At 45.5% G+C, this 18,330-nt stretch overlaps 1 long non-coding RNA gene across 1 annotated transcript in view; it reads left to right on the top strand.

The window, feature by feature from the left end:
* Positions 1–636: 636 nt before the first annotated feature.
* The window catches only part of LOC125774378 (uncharacterized), a 39,494-nt gene continuing 21,800 nt past the window's right edge, over positions 637–18,330 (top strand). The window contains exon 1 of the long non-coding RNA XR_007420863.1: positions 637–736. This is a non-coding gene — a long non-coding RNA (uncharacterized LOC125774378). The remainder of the gene's footprint in view (positions 737–18,330) is intronic.

Below are 18,330 nucleotides of genomic sequence, written 5' to 3'. Positions count from 1 at the left end.
CGGCTAATGTGTCTTGGCTAATGTGTCTTGGCTAAGGTGTCTTGGCTAATGTGTCTTGGCTAATGTGTCTTGGCTAAGGTGTCTTGGCTAAGGTGTCTTGGCTAATGTGTCTTGGCTAATGTGTCTTGGCTAAGATGTCTTGGCTAATGTGTCTTGGCTAATTTGTCTTGGCTAATGTGTCTTGGCTAAGGTGTCTTGGCTAATGTGTCTTGACTAATGTGTCTTTGCTAATGTGTCTCGGCTAATGTGTCTTGGCTAAGGTGTCTTGGCTAAGGTGTCTTGGCTAAGGTGTCTTGGCTTATGTGTCTCGGCTAAGGTGTCTTGGCTAACGTGTCTTGGCTAAGGTGTCTTGGCTAAGGTGTCTCGGCTAATGTGTCTTGGCTAATGTGTCTCGGCTAATGTGTCTTGGCTAATGTGTCTTGGCTAAGGTGTCTTGGCTAATGTGTCTTGGCTTATGTGTCTTGGCTAATGTGTCTTGGCTAAGGTGTCTTGGCTAATGTGTCTTGGCTAAGGTGTCTTGGCTAAGGTGTCTTGGTTAATGTGTCTTGGCTAAGGTGTCTTGGCTAAGGTGTCTTGGCTAATGTGTCTTGGCTAATGTGTCTCAACTTTTGTGTCTCGGCTAATGTGTCTTGGCTAATGTGTCTTGGCTAATGTGTCTTGGCTAAGGTGTCTTGGCTAATGTGTCTTGGCTAATGTGTCTTGGCTAATGTGTCCTGGCTAATGTGTCTTGGCTAATGTGTCTTGGCTAATGTGTCTTGGCTAATGTGTCTTGGCTAAGGTGTCTTGGCTAAGGTGTCTTGGCTAATGTGTCTTGGCTAAGGTGTCTTGGCTAATGTGTCTTGGCTAATGTGTCTTGGCTAAGGTGTCTTGGCTAATGTGTCTCGGCTAATGTGTCTTGGCTAATGTGTCTTGGCTAATGTGTCTTGGCTAAGGTGTCTTGGCTAAGGTGTCTTGGCTAAGGTGTCTTGGCTAAGGTGTCTTGGCTAAGGTGTCTCGGCTAATATGTCTCAGCTAATGTGTCTTGGCTAATGTGTCTTGGCTAATGTGTCTTGGCTAATGTGTCTTGGCTAATGTGTCTTGGCTAATGTGTCTTGGCTAATGTGTCTTGGCTAATGTGTCTTGGCTAAGGTGTCTTGGCTAAGGTGTCTTGGCTAAGGTGTCTCGGCTAATGTGTCTCAGCTAATGTGTCTTGGCTAATGTGTCTTGGCTAATGTGTTTCGGCTTATGTGTTTCGGCTAATGTGTTTCGGCTAATGTGTCTTGGCTAATGTGTCTTGGCTAATGTGTCTTGGCTAATGAGTCTTGGCTAAGGTGTCTTGGCTAATGTGTCTTGGCTAAGGTGTCTTGGCCAAGGTGTCTTGGCTAATGTGTCTCGGCTAATGTGTCTTGGCTAAGGTGTCTTGGCTAAGGTGTCTTATCTAAGGTGTCTTGGCTAAGGTGTCTTGGCTAATGTGTCTCGGCTAATGTGTCTTGGCTAATGTGTCTTGGCTAATGTGTCTTGGCTAAGGCGTCTTGGCTAATGTGTCTTGGCTAAGGTGTCTTGGCTAAGGTGTCTTGGCTAAGGTGTCTCGGCTAATGTGTCTCGGCTAATGTATCTTGGCTAATGTGTCTTGGCTAATGTGTCTTGGCTAATATGTCTTGGCTAAGGTGTCTTGGCTAATGTGTCTTGGCTAAGGTGTCTTGGCTAATGTGTCTTGGCTAAGGTGTCTCGGCTAATGTGTCTTGGCTAATGTGTCTTTGCTAAGGTGTCTTGGCTAAGGTGTCTCGGCTAAGGTGTCTTGGCTAATGTGTCTTGGCTAAGGTGTCTTGGCTTAGGTGTCTTGGCTAATGTGTCTTGGCTAATGTGTCTCAACTTTTGTGTCTCGGCTAATGTGTCTTGGCTAATGTGTCTTGGCTAAGGTGTCTTGGCTAATGTGTCTTGGCTAATGTGTCTTGGCTAAGGTGTCTTGGCTAAGGTGTCTTGGCTAATGTGTCTTGGCTAATGTGTCTTGGCTAAGGTGTCTTGGCTAATGTGTCTCGGCTAATTTGTCTTGGCTAATGTGTCTTGGCTAATGTGTCTTGGCTAATGTGTCTTGGCTAATGTGTCTTGGCTAATGTGTCTTGGCTTATGTATCTCGGCTAATGTGTCTTGGCTAATGTGCCTTGGCTAATGTGTCTTGGCTAATGTGTCTTAGCTAATGTGTCTTGTCTAATGTGTATTGGCTAATGTGTCTTGGCTAATGTGTCTTGGCTAAGGTGTCTTGGCTAAGGTGTCTTGGTCAATGTGTCTTTGCTAATGTGTCTTGGCTAAGGTGTCTTGGCTAATGTGTCTTGGCTAAGGTGTCTTGGCTAAGGTGTCTTGGCTAATGTGTCTTGGCTAATGTGTCTTGGCTAATGTGTCTTGGCTAAGGTGTCTTGGCTAAGGTGTCTTGGCTAAGGTGTCTTGGCTAAGGTGTCTCGGCTTATGTGTCTTGGCTAATGTGTCTTGGCTAAGGTGTCTTGGCTTATGTGTCTCGGCTAATGAGTCTTGGCTAATGTGTCTCGGCTAATGTGTCTTGGCTAATGTGTCTTGGCTAATGTGTCTTGGCTAAGGTGTCTTGGCTAATGTGTCTTGGCTAATGTGTCTTGGCTAATGTGTCTTGGCTAATGTGTCTTGGCTAAGGTGTCTTGGCAAAAGGGTCTTGGCTAAGGTGTCTTGGCTAATGTGTTTTGGCTAAGGTGTCTTGGCTAATGTGTTTTGGCTAAGGTGTCTTGGCTAAGGTGTCTCAACTTTTGTGTCTCGGCTAAGGTGTCTTGGCTAAGGTGTCTCGGCTAATGTGTCTTGGCTAATGTGTCTTTGCTAAGGTGTCTTGGCTAAGGTGTCTCGGCTAAGGTGTCTTGGCTAATGTGTCTTGGCTAAGGTGTCTTGGCTTAGGTGTCTTGGCTAATGTGTCTTGGCTAATGTGTCTCAACTTTTGTGTCTCGGCTAATGTGTCTTGGCTAATGTGTCTTGGCTAAGGTGTCTTGGCTAATGTGTCTTGGCTAATGTGTCTTGGCTAAGGTGTCTTGGCTAAGGTGTCTTGGCTAATGTGTCTTGGCTAATGTGTCTTGGCTAATGTGTCTTGGCTAATGTGTCTTGGCTAATTTGTCTTGGCTAATGTGTCTTGGCTAATGTGTCTTGGCTAATGTGTCTTGACTAATGTGTCTTGGCTAATGTGTCTTGGCTAATGTGTCTTGGCTAAGGTGTCTTGGCTAAGGTGTCTTGGCTAAGGTGTCTTGGCTAATGTGTCTCGGCTAATATGTCTTGGCTAACGTGTCTTGGCTAAGGTGTCTTGGCTAAGGTGTCTCGGCTAATGTGTCTTGGCTAATGAGTCTCGACTAATGTGTCTTGGCTAATGTGTCTTGGCTAAGGTGTCTTGGCTAATGTGTCGTGGCTAATGTGTCTTGGCTAATGTGTCTTGGCTAATGTGTCTTGGCTAAGGTGTCTTGGCTAATGTGTCTTGGCTAATGTGTCTCAACTTTTGTGTCTCGGCTAAGGTGTCTTGGCTAAGGTGTCTTGGTTAATGTGTCTTGGCTAAGGTGTCTTGGCTTATGTGTCTTGGCTAAGGTGTCTTGGCTAAGGTGTCTTGGCTAAGGTGTGTTGGCTAAGGTGTCTCGGCTAATGTGTCTTGGTTAATGTGTCTTGGCTAAGGTGTCTTGGCTAATGTGTCTTGGCTAATGTGTCTTGGCTAATGTGTCTTGGCTAAGGTGTCTTGGCTAAGGTGTCTTGGCTAATGTGTCTTGGCTAAGGTGTCTTGGCTAAGGTGTCTTGGCTAAGGTGTCTTGGCTAAGGTGTCTTGGCTAATGTGTCTTGGCTAATGTGTCTTGGCTAATGTGTCTTGGCTAATGTGTCTTGGCTAATGTGTCTTGGCTAAGGTGTCTTGGCTAAGGTGTCTCGGCTAATGTGTCTTGGCTAATGTGTCTTGGCTAAGGTGTCTTGGCTAATGTGTCTCGGCTAATGTGTCTTGGCTAAGGTGTCTTGGCTAAGGTGTCTTGGCTAAGGTGTCTCAACATTTGTGTCTCGGCTAAGGTGTCTTGGCTAAGGTGTCTTGGCTAACGTGTCTTGGCTAATGTGTCTTTGCTAAGGTGTCTTGGCTAAGGTGTCTTGGCTAATGTGTCTTGGCTAATGTGTCTTGGCTAAGGTGTCTTGGCTTATGTGTCTTGGCTAATGTGTCTCAACTTTTGTGTCTCGGCTAATGTGTCTTGGCTAATGTGTTTTGGCTAAGGTGTCTTGGCTAATGTGTCTTGGCTAATGTGTCTTGGCTAAGGTGTCTTGGCTAAGGTGTCTTGGCTAAGGTGTCTTGGCTAATGTGTCTTGGCTAATGTGTCTTGGCTAATGTGTCTTGGCTAATGTGTCTTGGCTAAGGTGTCTTGGCTAAGGTGTCTTGGCTAATGTGTCTTGGCTAAGGTGTATTGGCTAAGGTGTCTTGGCTAAGGTGTCTTGGCTAAGGTGTCTTGGCTAAGGTGTCTTGGCTAAGGTGTCTTGGCTAATGTGTCTTGGCTAAGGTGTCTTGGCTAATGTGTCTTGGCTAATGTGTCTTGGCTAAGGAGTCTTGGCTAATGTGTCTTGGCTAATGTGTCTTGGCTAATGTGTCTTGGCTAAGGTGTCTTGGCTAAGGTGTCTCGGCTAATGTGTCTTGGCTAATGTGTCTTGGCTGAGGTGTCTTGGCTAATGTGTCTTGGCTAAGGTGTCTTGGCAAATGTGTCTAGGCTAATGTGTCTTGGCTAAGGTGTCTTGGCTAAGGTGTCTTGGCTAAGGTGTCTCGGCTAATGTGTCTTGGGTAATGTGTCTTGGCTAAGGTGTCTTGGCTAATGTGTCTTGGCTAAGGTGTCTTGGCTAATGTGTCTTGGCTAATGTGTCTCAACTTTTGTGTCTCGGCTAATGTGTCTCGGCTAATGTGTCTTGGCTAATGTGTCTTGGCTAAGGTGTCTTGGCTAATGTGTCTCGGCTAATGTGTCTTGGCTAATGTGTCTTGGCTAATGTGTCTTGGCTAATGTGTCTTGGCTAAGGTGTCTTGGCTAATGTGTCTTGGCTAAGGTGTCCTGGCTAATGTGTCTCGGCTAATGTGTCTTGGCTAATGTGTCTTGGCTAATGTGTCTTGGCTAAGGTGTCTTGGCTAAGGTCTCTTGGCTAATGTGTCTTGGCTAAGGTGTCTTGGCTAATGTGTCTTGGCTAAGGTGTATTGGCTAAGGTGTCTTGGCTAAGGTGTCTTGGCTAAGGTGTCTTGGCTAAGGTGTCTTGGCTAAGGTGTCTTGACTAATGTGTCTTGGCTAATGTGTCTTGGCTAATGTGTCTTGGCTAATGTGTCTTGGCTAATGTGTCTTGGCTATTGTGTATTGGCTAAGGTGTCTTGGCTAATGTGTCTTGGCTAATGTGTCTTGGCTAATGTGTCTTGGCTAAGGTGTCTTGGCTAAGGTGTCTTGGCTAATGTGTCTTGGCTAATGTGTCTTGGCTAATGTGTCTTGGCTAATGTGTCTTGGCTAAGGTGTCTTGGCTAAGGTGTCTTGGCTAAGGTGTCTTGGCTAAAGTGTCTCGGCTAATGTGTCTTGGCTAATGTGTCTCGGCTAATGTGTCTTGGCTAAGGTGTCTTGGCTTATGTGTCTCGGCTAATGTGTCTTGGCTAATGTGTCTCGGCTAATGTGTCGTGGCTAATGTGTCTTGGCTAAGGTGTCTTGGCTAATGTGTCTCGGCTAATGTGTCTTGGCTAATGTGTTTTGGCTAAGGTGTCTTGGCTAAGGTGTCTCAACTTTTGTGTCTCGGCTAAGGTGTCTTGGCTAAGGTGTCTTGGCTAATGTGTCTTGGCTAATGTGTCTTTGCTAAGGTGTCTTGGCTAAGGTGTCTTGGCTAAGGTGTCTTGGCTAATGTGTCTTGGCTAATGTGTCTTGGCTAATGTGTCTTGGCTAATGTGTCTTGGCTAAGGTGTCTTGGCTAAGGTGTCTTGGCTAATGTGTCTTGGCTAATGTGTCTTTGCTAAGGTGTCTCGGCTAAGGTGTATTGGCTAATGTGTCTTGGCTAAGGTGTCTTGGCTAATGTGTCTTGGCTAATGTGTCTCAATTTTTGTGTCTCGGCTACTGTGTCTTGGCTAATGTGTCTTGGCTAATGTGTCTTGGCTAAGGTGTCTTGGCTAATGTGTCTTGGCTAATGTGTCTTGGCTAATGTGTTTTGGCTAAGGTGTCTTGGCTAATGTGTCTTGGCTAATGTGTCTTGGCCAAGGTGTCTTGGCTAAGGTGTCTTGGCTTATGTGTATTGGCTAATGTGTCTTGGCTAAGGTGTCTTGGCTAATGTGTCTTGGCTAAGGTGTCTTTTCTTATGTGTCTCGGCTTATGTGTCTTGGCTAATGTGTCTCGGCTAAGGTGTCTTGGCTAATGTGTCTTGGCTAAGGTGTCTTGGCTAATGTGTCTTGGCTAATGTGTCTTGGCTAATGTGTCTTGGCTAATGTGTCTCGGCTAATGTGTCTTGGCTAAGGTGTCTTGGCTAAGGTGTCTTGGCTAACGTGTCTTGGCTAATGTGTCTCAACTTTTGTGTCTCGGCTAAGGTGTCTTGGCTAATGTGTATTGGCTAATGTGTCTAGGCTAAGGTGTCTTGGCTAAGGTGTCTTGGCTAATGTGTCTTGGCTAAGGTGTCTTGGCTAATGTGTCTTTGCTAATGTGTCTTGGCTAAGGTGTCTTGGCTAATGTGTTTTGGCTAAGTTGTCTTGGCTAATGTGTCTTTGCTAAGGTGTCTCGGCTAAGGTGTCTTGGCTAACGTGTCTTGGCTAATGTGTCTTTGCTAAGGTGTCTTGGCTAAGGTGTCTTTGCTAATGTGTCTCGGCTAATGTGTCTTGGCTAAGGTGTCTTGGCTAAGGTGTCTTGGCTAACGTGTCTTGGCTAATGTGTCTCAACTTTTGTGTCTCGGCTAAGGTGTCTTGGCTAATGTGTATTGGCTAATGTGTCTAGGCTAAGGTGTCTTGGCTAAGGTGTCTTGGCTAATGTGTCTTGGCTAAGGTGTCTTGGCTAATGTGTCTTGGCTAATGTGTCTTGGCTAATGTGTCTCAACTTTTGTGTCTTGGCTAAGGTGTCTTGGCTAAGGTGTCTTGGCTAATGTGTCTTGGCTAATGTGTCTTGGCTAATGTGTCTTGGCTAAGGTGTCTTGGCTAAGGTGTCTTGGCTAATGTGTCTTAGCTAATGTGTCTTTGCTAAGGTGTCTTGGCTAAGGTGTATTTTCTAATGTGTCTTGGCTAAGGTGTCTTGGCTAATGTGTCTTGGCTAATGTGTCTCAAATTTTGTGTCTCGGCTTATGTGTCTTGGCTAATGTGTCTTGGCTAAGGTGTCTTGGCTAATGTGTCTTGGCTAATGTGTTTTGGCTAAGGTGTCTTGGCTAATGTGTCTTGGCTAATGTGTCTTGGCCAAGGTGTCTTGGCAAAGGTGTCTTGGCTTATGTGTCTTGGCTAATGTGTCTTGGCTAAGGTGTCTTGGCTAATGTGTCTTGGCTAATGTGTCTTTTCTTATGTGTCTCGGCTTATGTGTCTTGGCTAATGTGTCTTGGCTAATGTGTCTTGGCTAAGGTGTCTTGGCTAATGTGTCTTGGCTAATGTGTCTTGGCTAATGTGTCTTGGCTAATGTGTCTTGGCTAAGGTGTCTTGGCTAAGGTGTCTTGGCTAACGTGTCTTGGCTAATGTGTCTCAACTTTTGTGTCTCGGCTAATGTGTCTTGGCTAAGGTGTATTGGCTAATGTGTCTTGGCTAAGGTGTCTTGGCTAAGGTGTCTTGGCTAATGTGTCTTGGCTAATGTGTCTTGGCTAATGTGTCTTGGCTAAGGTGTCTTGGCTAATGTGTCTTGGCTAATGTGTCTCAATTTTTGTGTCTCGGCTAAGGTGTCTTGGCTAAGGTGTCTTGGCTAATGTGTCTTGGCTAATGTGTCTTGGCTAATGTGTCTTTGCTAAGGTGTATTGGCTAATGTGTCTTGGCTAAGGTGTCTTGGCTAATGTGTCTTGGCTAATGTGTCTCGGCTAATGTGTCTTGGCTAATGTGTCTCGGCTAATGTGTCTTGGCTAATGTGTCTTGGCTAATGTGTCTTGGCTAAGGTGTCTTGGCTAATGTGTCTTGGCTAAGGTGTCTGGGCTAATGTGTCTTGGCTAATGTGTCTCAACTATTGTGTCTCGGCTAATGTGTCTTGGCTAAGGTGTCTTGGCTAATGTGTCTTGGCTAATGTGTCTTGGCTAAGGTGTCTTGGCTAATGTGTCTTGGCTAAGGTGTCTTGGCTAAAGTGTCTTGGCTAAGGTGTCTTGGCTAATGTGTCTTGGCTAATGTGTCTTTGCTAATGTGTCTTGGCTAATGTGTCTTGGCTAAGGTGTCTTGGCTAATGTGTCTTGGCTAAGGTGTCTTGGCTAATGTGTCTTGGCTAATGTGTCTTGGCTAAGGTGTCTTGGCTAAGGTGTCTTGGCTAATGTGCCTTGGCTAAGGTGTCTTGGCTAAGGTGTCTTGACTAAGGTGTCTTGGCTAATGTGTCTTGGCTAAGGTGTCTTGGCTAAGGTGTCTTGGCTAAGGTGTCTTGGCTAAGGTGTCTTGGCTAATGTGTCTTGGTTAATGTGTCTTGGCTAAAGTGTCTTGGCTAAGGTGTCTTGGCTAAGGTGTCTTGGCTAATGTGTCTTGGCTAATGTGTTTTTGCTAATGTGTCTTGGCTAATGTGTCTTGGCTAAGGTGTCTTGGCTAATGTGTCTTTGCTAATGTGTCTTGGCTAAGGTGTCTTGGCTAATGTGTTTTGGCTAAGTTGTCTTGGCTAAGGTGTCTCAACATTTGTGTCTCGGCTAAGGTGTCTTGGCTAAGGTGTCTTGGCTAACGTGTCTTGGCTAAAGTGTCTTTGCTAAGGTGTCTTGGCTAAGGTGTCTTTGCTAATGTGTCTTGGCTAATGTGTCTTGGCTAAGGTGTCTTGGCTAATGTGTCTTGGCTAATGTGTCTTGGCTAATGTGTCTCAACTTTTGTGTCTTGGCTAAGGTGTCTTAGCTAAGGTGTCTTGGCTAATGTGTCTTGGCTAATGTGTCTTGGCTAATGTGTCTTGGCTAATGTGTCTTGGCTAAGGTGTCTTGGCTAAGGTGTCTTGGCTAATGTGTCTTAGCTAATGTGTCTTTGCTAAGGTGTCTTGGCTAAGGTGTATTGGCTAATGTGTCTTGGCTAAGGTGTCTTGGCTAATGTGTCTTGGCTAATGTGTCTCAAATTTTGTTCCGCGGCTAATGTGTCTTGGCTAATGTGTCTTGGCTAAGGTGTCTTGGCTAATGTGTCTTGGCTAATGTGTTTTGGCTAAGGTGTCTTGGCTAATGTGTCTTGGCTAATGTGTCTCGGCTAATGTGTCTTGGCTAAGGTGTCTTGGCTAAGGTGTCTTGGCTAATGTGCCTTGGCTAAGGTGTCTTGGCTAAGGTGTCTTGACTAAGGTGTCTTGGCTAATGTGTCTTGGCTAAGGTGTCTTGGCTAAGGTGTCTTGGCTAAGGTGTCTCGGCTAAGGTGTCTTGGCTAAGGTGTCTTGGCTAAGGTGTCTTGGCTAATGTGTCTTGGTTAATGTGTCTTGGCTAAAGTGTCTTGGCTAAGGTGTCTTGGCTAAGGTGTCTTGGCTAATGTGTCTTGGCTAATGTGTCTTTGCTAATGTGTCTTGGCTAATGTGTCTTGGCTAAGGTGTCTTGGCTAATGTGTCTTGGCTAATGTGTCTTGGCTAAGGTGTCTTGGCTAATGTGTCTTGGCTTATGTGTCTCGGCTAATGTGTCTTGGCTAATGTGTCTCGGCTAATGTGTCTTGGCTAATGTGTCTTGGCTAATGTGTCTTGGCTAATGTGTCTTGGCTAATGTGTCTTGGCTAAGGCGTCTTGGCTAATGTGTCTTGGCTAAGGTGTCTTGGCTAAGGTGTCTCGGCTAATGTGTCTTGGCTAATGTGTCATGGCTGAGGTGTCTTGGCTAAGGTGTCTTGGCTAATGTGTCTTGGCTAATGTGTCTTGGCTAATGTGTCTTGGCTAAGGTGTCTTGGCTAATGTGTCTTGGCTAAGGTGTCTGGGCTAATGTGTCTTGGCTAATGTGTCTCAACTATTGTGTCTCGGCTAAGGTGTCTTGGCTAAGGTGTCTTGGCTAATGTGTCTTGGCTAATGTGTCTTGGCTAAGGTGTCTTGGCTAATGTGTCTTGGCTAAGGTGTCTTGGCTAAGGTGTCTTGGCTAATGTGTCTTGGCTAATGTGTCTTTGCTAATGTGTCTTGGCTAATGTGTCTTGGCTAAGGTGTCTTGGCTAATGTGTCTTGGCTAAGGTGTCTTGGCTAATGTGTCTTGGCTAATGTGTCTTGGCTAATGTGTTTTGGCTAAGGTGTCTTGGCTAATGTGTCTTGGCTAAGGTGTCTTGGCTAAGGTGTCTTGGCTAAGGTGTCTTGGCTAATGTGTCTTGGCTAATGTGTCTTGGCTAATGTGTCTTGGCTAATGTGTCTTGGCTAATGTGTCTTGGCTAAGGTGTCTTGGCTAAGGTGTCTTGGCTAATGTGTCTCGGCTAAGGTGTCTTGGCTAAGGTGTCTTGGCTAATGTGTCTTGGCTAATGTGTATTGGCTAATGTGTCTTGGCTAATGTGTCTTGGCTAATGTGTCTTGGCTAAGGTGTCTTGGCTAATGTGTCTTGGCTAATGTGTCTTGGCTAATGTGTCTTGGCTAATGTGTCTTGGCTAAGGTGTCTTTGCTAAGGTGTCTTGGCTAAGGTGTCTTGGCTAAGGTGTCTCGGCTAATGTGTCTTGGCTAATGTGTCTTGGCTAAGGTGTCTCGGCTAATGTGTCTTGGCTTATATGTCTCGGCTAATGTGTCTTGGCTAATGTGTCTCGGCTAATGTGTCGTGGCTAATGTGTCTTGGCTAAGGTGTCTTGGCTAATGTGTCTCGGCTAATGTGTCTTGGCTAATGTGTTTTGGCTAAGGTGTCTTAGCTAAGGTGTCTCAACTTTTGTGTCTCGGCTAAGGTGTCTTGGCTAAGGTGTCTTGGCTAATGTGTCTTGGCTAATGTGTCTTTGCTAAGGTGTCTTGGCTTATGTGTCTTGGCTAAGGTGTCTTGGCTAATGTGTCTTGGCTAAGGTGTCTTGGCTAATGTGTCTTGGCTAATGTGTCTCAACTTTTGTGTCTCGGCTAATGTGTCTTGGCTAATGTGTCTTGGCTAAGGTGTCTTGGCTAATGTGTCTTGGCTAATGTGTCTTGGCTAAGGTGTCTTGGCTAAGGTGTCTTGGCTAATGTGTCTTGGCTAAGGTGTCTTGGCTAATGTGTCTTGGCTAATGTGTCTTGGCTAATGTGTCTTGGCTAATGTGTCTTGGCTAATGTGTCTTGGCTAATGTGTCTTGGCTAATGTGTCTTTGCAAATGTGTCTTGGCTAATGTGTCTTGGCTAAGGTGTCTTGGCTAAGGTGTCTTGGCTAAGGTGTCTTGGCTAATGTGTCTTGGCTCAGGTGTCTTGGCTAATGTGTCTCGGCTAATGTGTCTTGGCTAATGTAACTCGGCTAATGTGTCTTGGCTAAGGTGTCTTGGTTAATGTGTCTTGGCTAATCTGTCTTGGCTAATGTGTCTTGGCTAAGGTGTCTTGGCTAAGGTGTCTTGGCTAAGGTGTCTTGGCTAATGTGTCTTGGCTAATGTGTCTCAACTTTTGTGTCTCGGCTAATGTGTCTTGGCTAAGGTGTCTTGGCTAATGTGTCTTGGCTAATGTGTCCTTGCTTAGGTGTCTTGGCTAAGGTGTCTTGGCTAAGGTGTCTCGGCTAATGTGTCTTAGCTAATGTGTCTTGGCTAATGTGTTTCAACTTTTGTGTCTCGGCTAATGTGTCTTGGCTAATGTGTCTTGGCTAATGTGTCTTGGCTAATGTGTCTTGGCTAAGATGTCTTGGCTAAGGTGTCTTGGCTAATGTGTCTTGGCTAAGGTGTCTTGGCTAATGTGTCTTGGCTAATGTGTCTTGGCTAAGGTGTCTTGGCTAATGTGTCTTGGCTAATGTGTCTTGGCTAATGTGTCTTGGCTAAGGTGTCTTGGCTAATGTGTCTTGGCTAAGGTGTCTTGGCGAAGGTGTCTCGGCTAATGTGTCTTTTCTAATGTGTCTTGGCTGAGGTGTCTTGGCTAATGTGTCTCGGCTAAGGTGTCGTGGCTAAGGTGTCTTGGCTAAGGTGTCTTGGCTAAGGTGTCTTGGCTCTTGTGTCTTGGCTTAGGTGTCTTGGCTAATGTGTCTTGGCTAATGTGTCTTGGCTAAGGTGTCTTGGCTAAGGTGTCTTGGCTAAGGTGTCTTGGCTAAGGTGTCTTGGCTAATGTGTCTTGGCTAATGTGTCTTGGATAAGGTGTCTTGGCTAATGTGTCTTGGCTAAGGTGTCTTGGCTAAGGTGTCTTGGCTAAGGTGTTTTGGATAAGGTGTCTTGGCTAAGGTGTCTTGGCTAATGTGTCTTGGCTAATGTGTCTTGGCTTATGTGTCTTGGCTAATGTGTCTTGGCTAAGGTGTCTTGGCTAAGGTGTCTTGGCTAATGTGTCTTGGCTAATGTGTCTTGGCTAAGGTGTCTCGGCTAATGTGTCTTGGCTAATGTGTCTTGGCTAAGGTGTCTTGGCTAATGTGTCTTGGCTAAGGTGTCTTGGCTTACGTGTCTCGGCTAATGTGTCTTGGCTAATGTGTCTCGGCTAATGTGTCGTGGCTAATGTGTCTTGGCTAAGGTGTCTTGGCTAAGGTGTCTTGGCTAAGGTGTCTTGGCTAATGTGTCTTGGCTAATGTGTCTTGGCAAAGGTGTCTTGGCTAATGTGTCTTGGCTAATGTGTCTTGGCTAATGTGTCTTGGCTAAGGTGTCTTGGCTAATGTGTCTTGGCTAAGGTGTCTTGGCTAAGGTGTCTCGGCTAATGTGTCTTGGCTAATGTGTCTTGGCTAATGTGTCTTGGCTTATGTGTCTTGGCTAATGTGTCTTGGCTAATGTGTCTTGGCTAATGTGTCTTGGCTAAGGTGTCTTGGCTAATGTGTCTTGGCTAATGTGTCTTGGCTAAGGTGTCTTGGCTAATGTGTCTTGGCTAATGTGTCTTGGCTAATGTGTCTTGGCTAAGGTGTCTTGGCTTATGTGTCTTGGCTTATGTGTCTTGGCTAATGTGTCTTGGCTAATGTGTCTTGGCTAATGTGTCTTGGCTAAGGTGTCTTGGCTAAGGTGTCTTGGCTAATGTGTCTTGGCTAAGGTGTCTTAGCTAATGTGTCTTGGCAAATGTGTCTTGGCTAATGTGTCTCGGCTAATGTGTCTTGGCAAAGGTGTCTTGGCTAATGTGTCTTGGCTAATGTGTCTTGGCTAATGTGTCTTGGCTAATGTGTCTTGGCTAAGGTGTCTTGGCTAATGTGTCTTGGCCAATGTGTCTTGGCTAAGGTGTATTGGCTAAGGTGTCTTGGCTAATGTGTCTTGGCTAATGTGTCTTGGCTAATGTGTCTTGGCTTATGTGTCTTGGCTAATGTGTCTTGGCTAAGGTGTCTTGGCTAATGTGTCTTGGCTAATGTGTCTTGGCTAATGTGTCTTGGCTAAGGTGTCTTGGCTAAGGTGTCTTGGCTAAGGTGTCTCGGCTAAGTTGTCTTGGCTAAGGTGTCTTGGCTAAGGTGTCTTGGCTTATGTGTCTTGGTTAATGTGTCTTGGCTAAAGTGTCTTGGCTAAGGTGTCTTGGCTAAGGTGTCTTGGCTAATGTGTCTTGGCTAATGTGTCTTTGCTAATGTGTCTTGGCTAATGTGTCTTGGCTAAGGTGTCTTGGCTAATGTGTCTTGGCTAATGTGTCTTGGCTAAGGTGTCTTGGCTAATGTGTCTTGGCTTATGTGTCTCGGCTAATGTGTCTTGGCTAATGTGTCTCGGCTAATGTGTCTTGGCTAATGTGTCTTGGCTAATGTGTCTTGGCTAATGTGTCTTGGCTAATGTGTCTCGGCTAAGGCGTCTTGGCTAATGTGTCTTGGCTAAGGTGTCTTGGCTAAGGTGTCTCGACTAATGTGTCTTGGCTAATGTGTCTTGGCTGAGGTGTCTTGGCTAAGGTGTCTTGGCTAATGTGTCTTGGCTAATGTGTCTTGGCTAATGTGTCTTGGCTAAGGTGTCTTGGCTAATGTGTCTTGGCTAAGGTGTCTGGGCTAATGTGTCTTGGCTAATGTGTCTCAACTATTGTGTCTCGGCTAAGGTGTCTTGGCTAAGGTGTCTTGGCTAATGTGTCTTGGCTAATGTGTCTTGGCTAAGGTGTCTTGGCTAATGTGTCTTGGCTAAGGTGTCTTGGCTAAAGTGTCTTTGCTTAGGTGTCTTGGCTAATGTGTCTTGGCTAATGTGTCTTTGCTAATGTGTCTTGGCTAATGTGTCTTGGCTAATGTGTCTTGGCTAATGTGTCTTGGCTAAGGTGTCTTGGCTAATGTGTCTTGGCTAATGTGTCTTGGCTAATGTGTTTTGGCTAAGGTGTCTTGGCTAATGTGTATTGGCTAAGGTGTCTTGGCTAAGGTGTCTCAAATTTTGTTCCTCGGCTAATGTGTCTTGGCTAATGTGTCTTGGCTAAGGTGTCTTGGCTAATGTGTCTTGGCTAATGTGTTTTGGCTAAGGTGTCTTGGCTAATGTGTCTTGGCTAATGTGTCTTGGCCAAGGTGTCTTGGCAAAGGTGTCTTGGCTTATGTGTCTTGGCTAATGTGTCTTGGCTAAGGTGTCTTGGCTAGTGTGTCTTGGCTAATGTGTCTTGGCTAATGTGTCTTGGCTAATGTGTCTTGGCTAAGGTGTCTTGGCTAATGTGTCTTGGCTAATGTGTCTTGGCTAATGTGTTTTGACTAAGGTGTCTTGGCTAATGTGTATTGGCTAAGGTGTCTTGGCTAATGTGTCTCAAATTTTGTTCCTCGGCTAATGTGTCTTGGCTAATGTGTCTTGGCTAAGGTGTCTTGGCTAATGTGTCTTGGCTAATGTGTTTTGGCTAAGGTGTCTTGGCTAATGTGTCTTGGCTAATGTGTCTTGGCCAAGGTGTCTTGGCAAAGGTGTCTTGGCTTATGTGTCTTGGCTAATGTGTCTTGGCTAAGGTGTCTTGGCTAATGTGTCTTGGCTAATGTGTCTTGGCTAATGTGTCTTTTCTTATGTGTCTCGGCTTATGTGTCTTGGCTAATGTGTCTTGGCTAATGTGTCTTGGCTAAGGTGTCTTGGCTAATGTGTCTTGGCTAATGTGTCTTGGCTAATGTGTCTTGGCTAATGTGTCTTGGCTAATGTGTCTTGGCTAATGTGTCTTGGCTAATGTGTCTTGGCTAAGGTGTCTTGGCTAATGTGTCTTGGCTAATGTGTCTTGGCTAATGTGTTTTGGCTAAGGTGTCTTGGCTAAGGTGTCTCAAATTTTGTTCCTCGGCTAATGTGTCTTGGCTAATGTGTCTTGGCTAAGGTGTCTTGGCTAAGGTGTCTTGGCTAATGTGTCTTGGCTAATGTGTTTTGGCTAAGGTGTCTTGGCTAATGTGTCTTGGCTAATGTGTCTTGGCCAAGGTGTCTTGGCAAAGGTGTCTTGGCTTATGTGTCTTGGCTAATGTGTCTTGGCTAAGGTGTCTTGGCTAATGTGTCTTGGCTAATGTGTCTTGGCTAATGTGTCTTTTCTTATGTGTCTCGGCTTATGTGTCTTGGCTAATGTGTCTTGGCTAATGTGTCTTGGCTAAGGTGTCTTGGCTAATGTGTCTTGGCTAAGGTGTCTTGGCTAATGTGTCTTGGCTAATGTGTCTTGGCTAATGTGTCTTGGCTAATGTGTCTTGGCTAATGTGTCTTGGCTAAGGTGTCTTGGCTAACGTGTCTTGGCTAATGTGTCTCAACTTTTGTGTCTCGGCTAATGTGTCTTGGCTAAGGTGTATTGGCTAATGTGTCTTGGCTAAGGTGTCTTGGCTAAGGTGTCTTGGCTAATGTGTCTTGGCTAATGTGTCTTGGCTAATGTGTCTTGGCTAAGGTGTCTTGGCTAATGTGTCTTGGCTAATGTGTCTCAATTTTTGTGTCTCGGCTAAGGTGTCTTGGCTAAGGTGTCTTGGCTAATGTGTCTTGGCTAATGTGTCTTGGCTAATGTGTCTTGGCTAATGTGTCTTGGCTAAGGTGTCTTGGCTAATGTGTCTTGGCTAAGGTGTCTGGGCTAATGTGTCTTGGCTAATGTGTCTCAACTATTGTGTCTCGGCTAATGTGTCTTGGCTAATGTGTCTTGGCTAATGTGTCTTGGCTAATGTGTCTTGGCTAAGGTGTCTTGGCTAATGTGTCTTGGCTAAGGTGTCTTGGCTAAAGTGTCTTGGCTAAGGTGTCTTGGCTAATGTGTCTTGGCTAATGTGTCTTTGCTAATGTGTCTTGGCTAATGTGTCTTGGCTAAGGTGTCTTGGCTAATGTGTCTTGGCTAAGGTGTCTTGGCTAATGTGTCTTGGCTAATGTGTCTTGGCTAATGTGTTTTGGCTAAGGTGTCTTGGCTAAGGTGTCTTGGCTAATGTGTCTTGGCTAATGTATCTCGGCTAAGGTGTCTTGGCTAAGGTGTCTTGGCTAATGTGTCTTGGCTAAGGTGTCTTGGCTAATGTGTCTTGGCTAATGTGTCTCGGCTAAGGTGTCTTGGCTAATGTGTCTTGGCTAATGTGTCTCGGCTAATGTGTCTTGGCTAAGGTGTCTTGGCTAAGGTGTCTTGGCTAATGTGTCTTGGCTAAGGTGTCTTGGCTAAGGTGTCTTGACTAAGGTGTCTTGGCTAATGTGTCTTGGCTAAGGTGTCTTGGCTAAGGTGTCTTGGCTAAGGTGTCTCGGCTAAGGTGTCTTGGCTAAGGTGTCTTGGCTAAGGTGTCTTGGCTAATGTGTCTTGGTTAATGTGTCTTGGCTAAAGTGTCTTGGCTAAGGTGTCTTGGCTAAGGTGTCTTGGCTAATGTGTCTTGGCTAATGTGTCTTTGCTAATGTGTCTTGGCTAATGTGTCTTGGCTAAGGTGTCTTGGCTAATGTGTCTTGGCTAATGTGTCTTGGCTAAGGTGTCTTGGCTAATGTGTCTTGGCTTATGTGTCTCGGCTAATGTGTCTTGGCTAATGTGTCTCGGCTAATGTGTCTTGGCTAATGTGTCTTGGCTAATGTGTCTTGGCTAATGTGTCTTGGCTAATGTGTCTTGGCTAAGGCGTCTTGGCTAATGTGTCTTGGCTAAGGTGTCTTGGCTAAGGTGTCTCGGCTAATGTGTCTTGGCTAATGTGTCATGGCTGAGGTGTCTTGGCTAAGGTGTCTTGGCTAATGTGTCTTGGCTAATGTGTCTTGGCTAATGTGTCTTGGCTAAGGTGTCTTGGCTAATGTGTCTTGGCTAAGGTGTCTGGGCTAATGTGTCTTGGCTAATGTGTCTCAACTATTGTGTCTCGGCTAAGGTGTCTTGGCTAAGGTGTCTTGGCTAATGTGTCTTGGCTAATGTGTCTTGGCTAAGGTGTCTTGGCTAATGTGTCTTGGCTAAGGTGTCTTGGCTAAGGTGTCTTGGCTAATGTGTCTTGGCTAATGTGTCTTTGCTAATGTGTCTTGGCTGATGTGTCTTGGCTAAGGTGTCTTGGCTAATGTGTCTTGGCTAAGGTGTCTTGGCTAATGTGTCTTGGCTAATGTGTCTTGGCTAGTGTGTTTTGGCTAAGGTGTCTTGGGTAATGTGTCTTGGCTAAGGTGTCTTGGCTAAGGTGTCTTGGCTAAGGTGTATTGGCTAATGTGTCTTGGCTAAGGTGTCTTGGCTAATGTGTCTTGGCTAATGTGTCTTGGCTAATGTGTCTTGGCTAAGGTGTCTTGGCTAAGGTGTCTTGGCTAATGTGTCTCGGCTAAGGTGTCTTGGCTAAGGTGTCTTGGCTAATGTGTCTTGGCTAATGTGTATTGGCTAATGTGTCTTGGCTAATGTGTCTTGACTAATGTGTCTTGGCTAAGGTGTCTTGGCTAATGTGTCTTGGCTAATGTGTCTTGGCTAATGTGTCTTGGCTAATGTGTCTTGGCTAAGGTGTCTTTGCTAAGGTGTCTTGGCTAAGGTGTCTTGGCTAAGGTGTCTCGGCTAATGTGTCTTGGCTAATGTGTCTTGGCTAAGGTGTCTCGGCTAATGTGTCTTGGCTTATATGTCTCGGCTAATATGTCTTGGCTAATGTGTCTCGGCTAATGTGTCGTGGCTAATGTGTCTTGGCTAAGGTGTCTTGGCTAATGTGTCTCGGCTAATGTGTCTTGGCTAATGTGTTTTGGCTAAGGTGTCTTGGCTAAGGTGTCTCAACTTTTGTGTCTCGGCTAAGGTGTCTTGGCTAAGGTGTCTTGGCTAATGTGTCTTGGCTAATGTGTCTTTGCTAAGGTGTCTTGGCTTATGTGTCTTGGCTAAGGTGTCTTGGCTAATGTGTCTTGGCTAAGGTGTCTTGGCTAATGTGTCTTGGCTAATGTGTCTCAAC

The sequence above is a fragment of the Anopheles funestus genome, unplaced genomic scaffold (genome assembly GCF_943734845.2).
Source record: "Anopheles funestus unplaced genomic scaffold, idAnoFuneDA-416_04 scaffold_15_ctg1, whole genome shotgun sequence".
In the NCBI taxonomy this organism is placed as follows: Eukaryota; Metazoa; Arthropoda; class Insecta; order Diptera; family Culicidae; genus Anopheles; species Anopheles funestus.
Note: the sequence above shows the minus strand (reverse complement) of the source record. Positions and strands in the feature narration are given on the sequence as shown.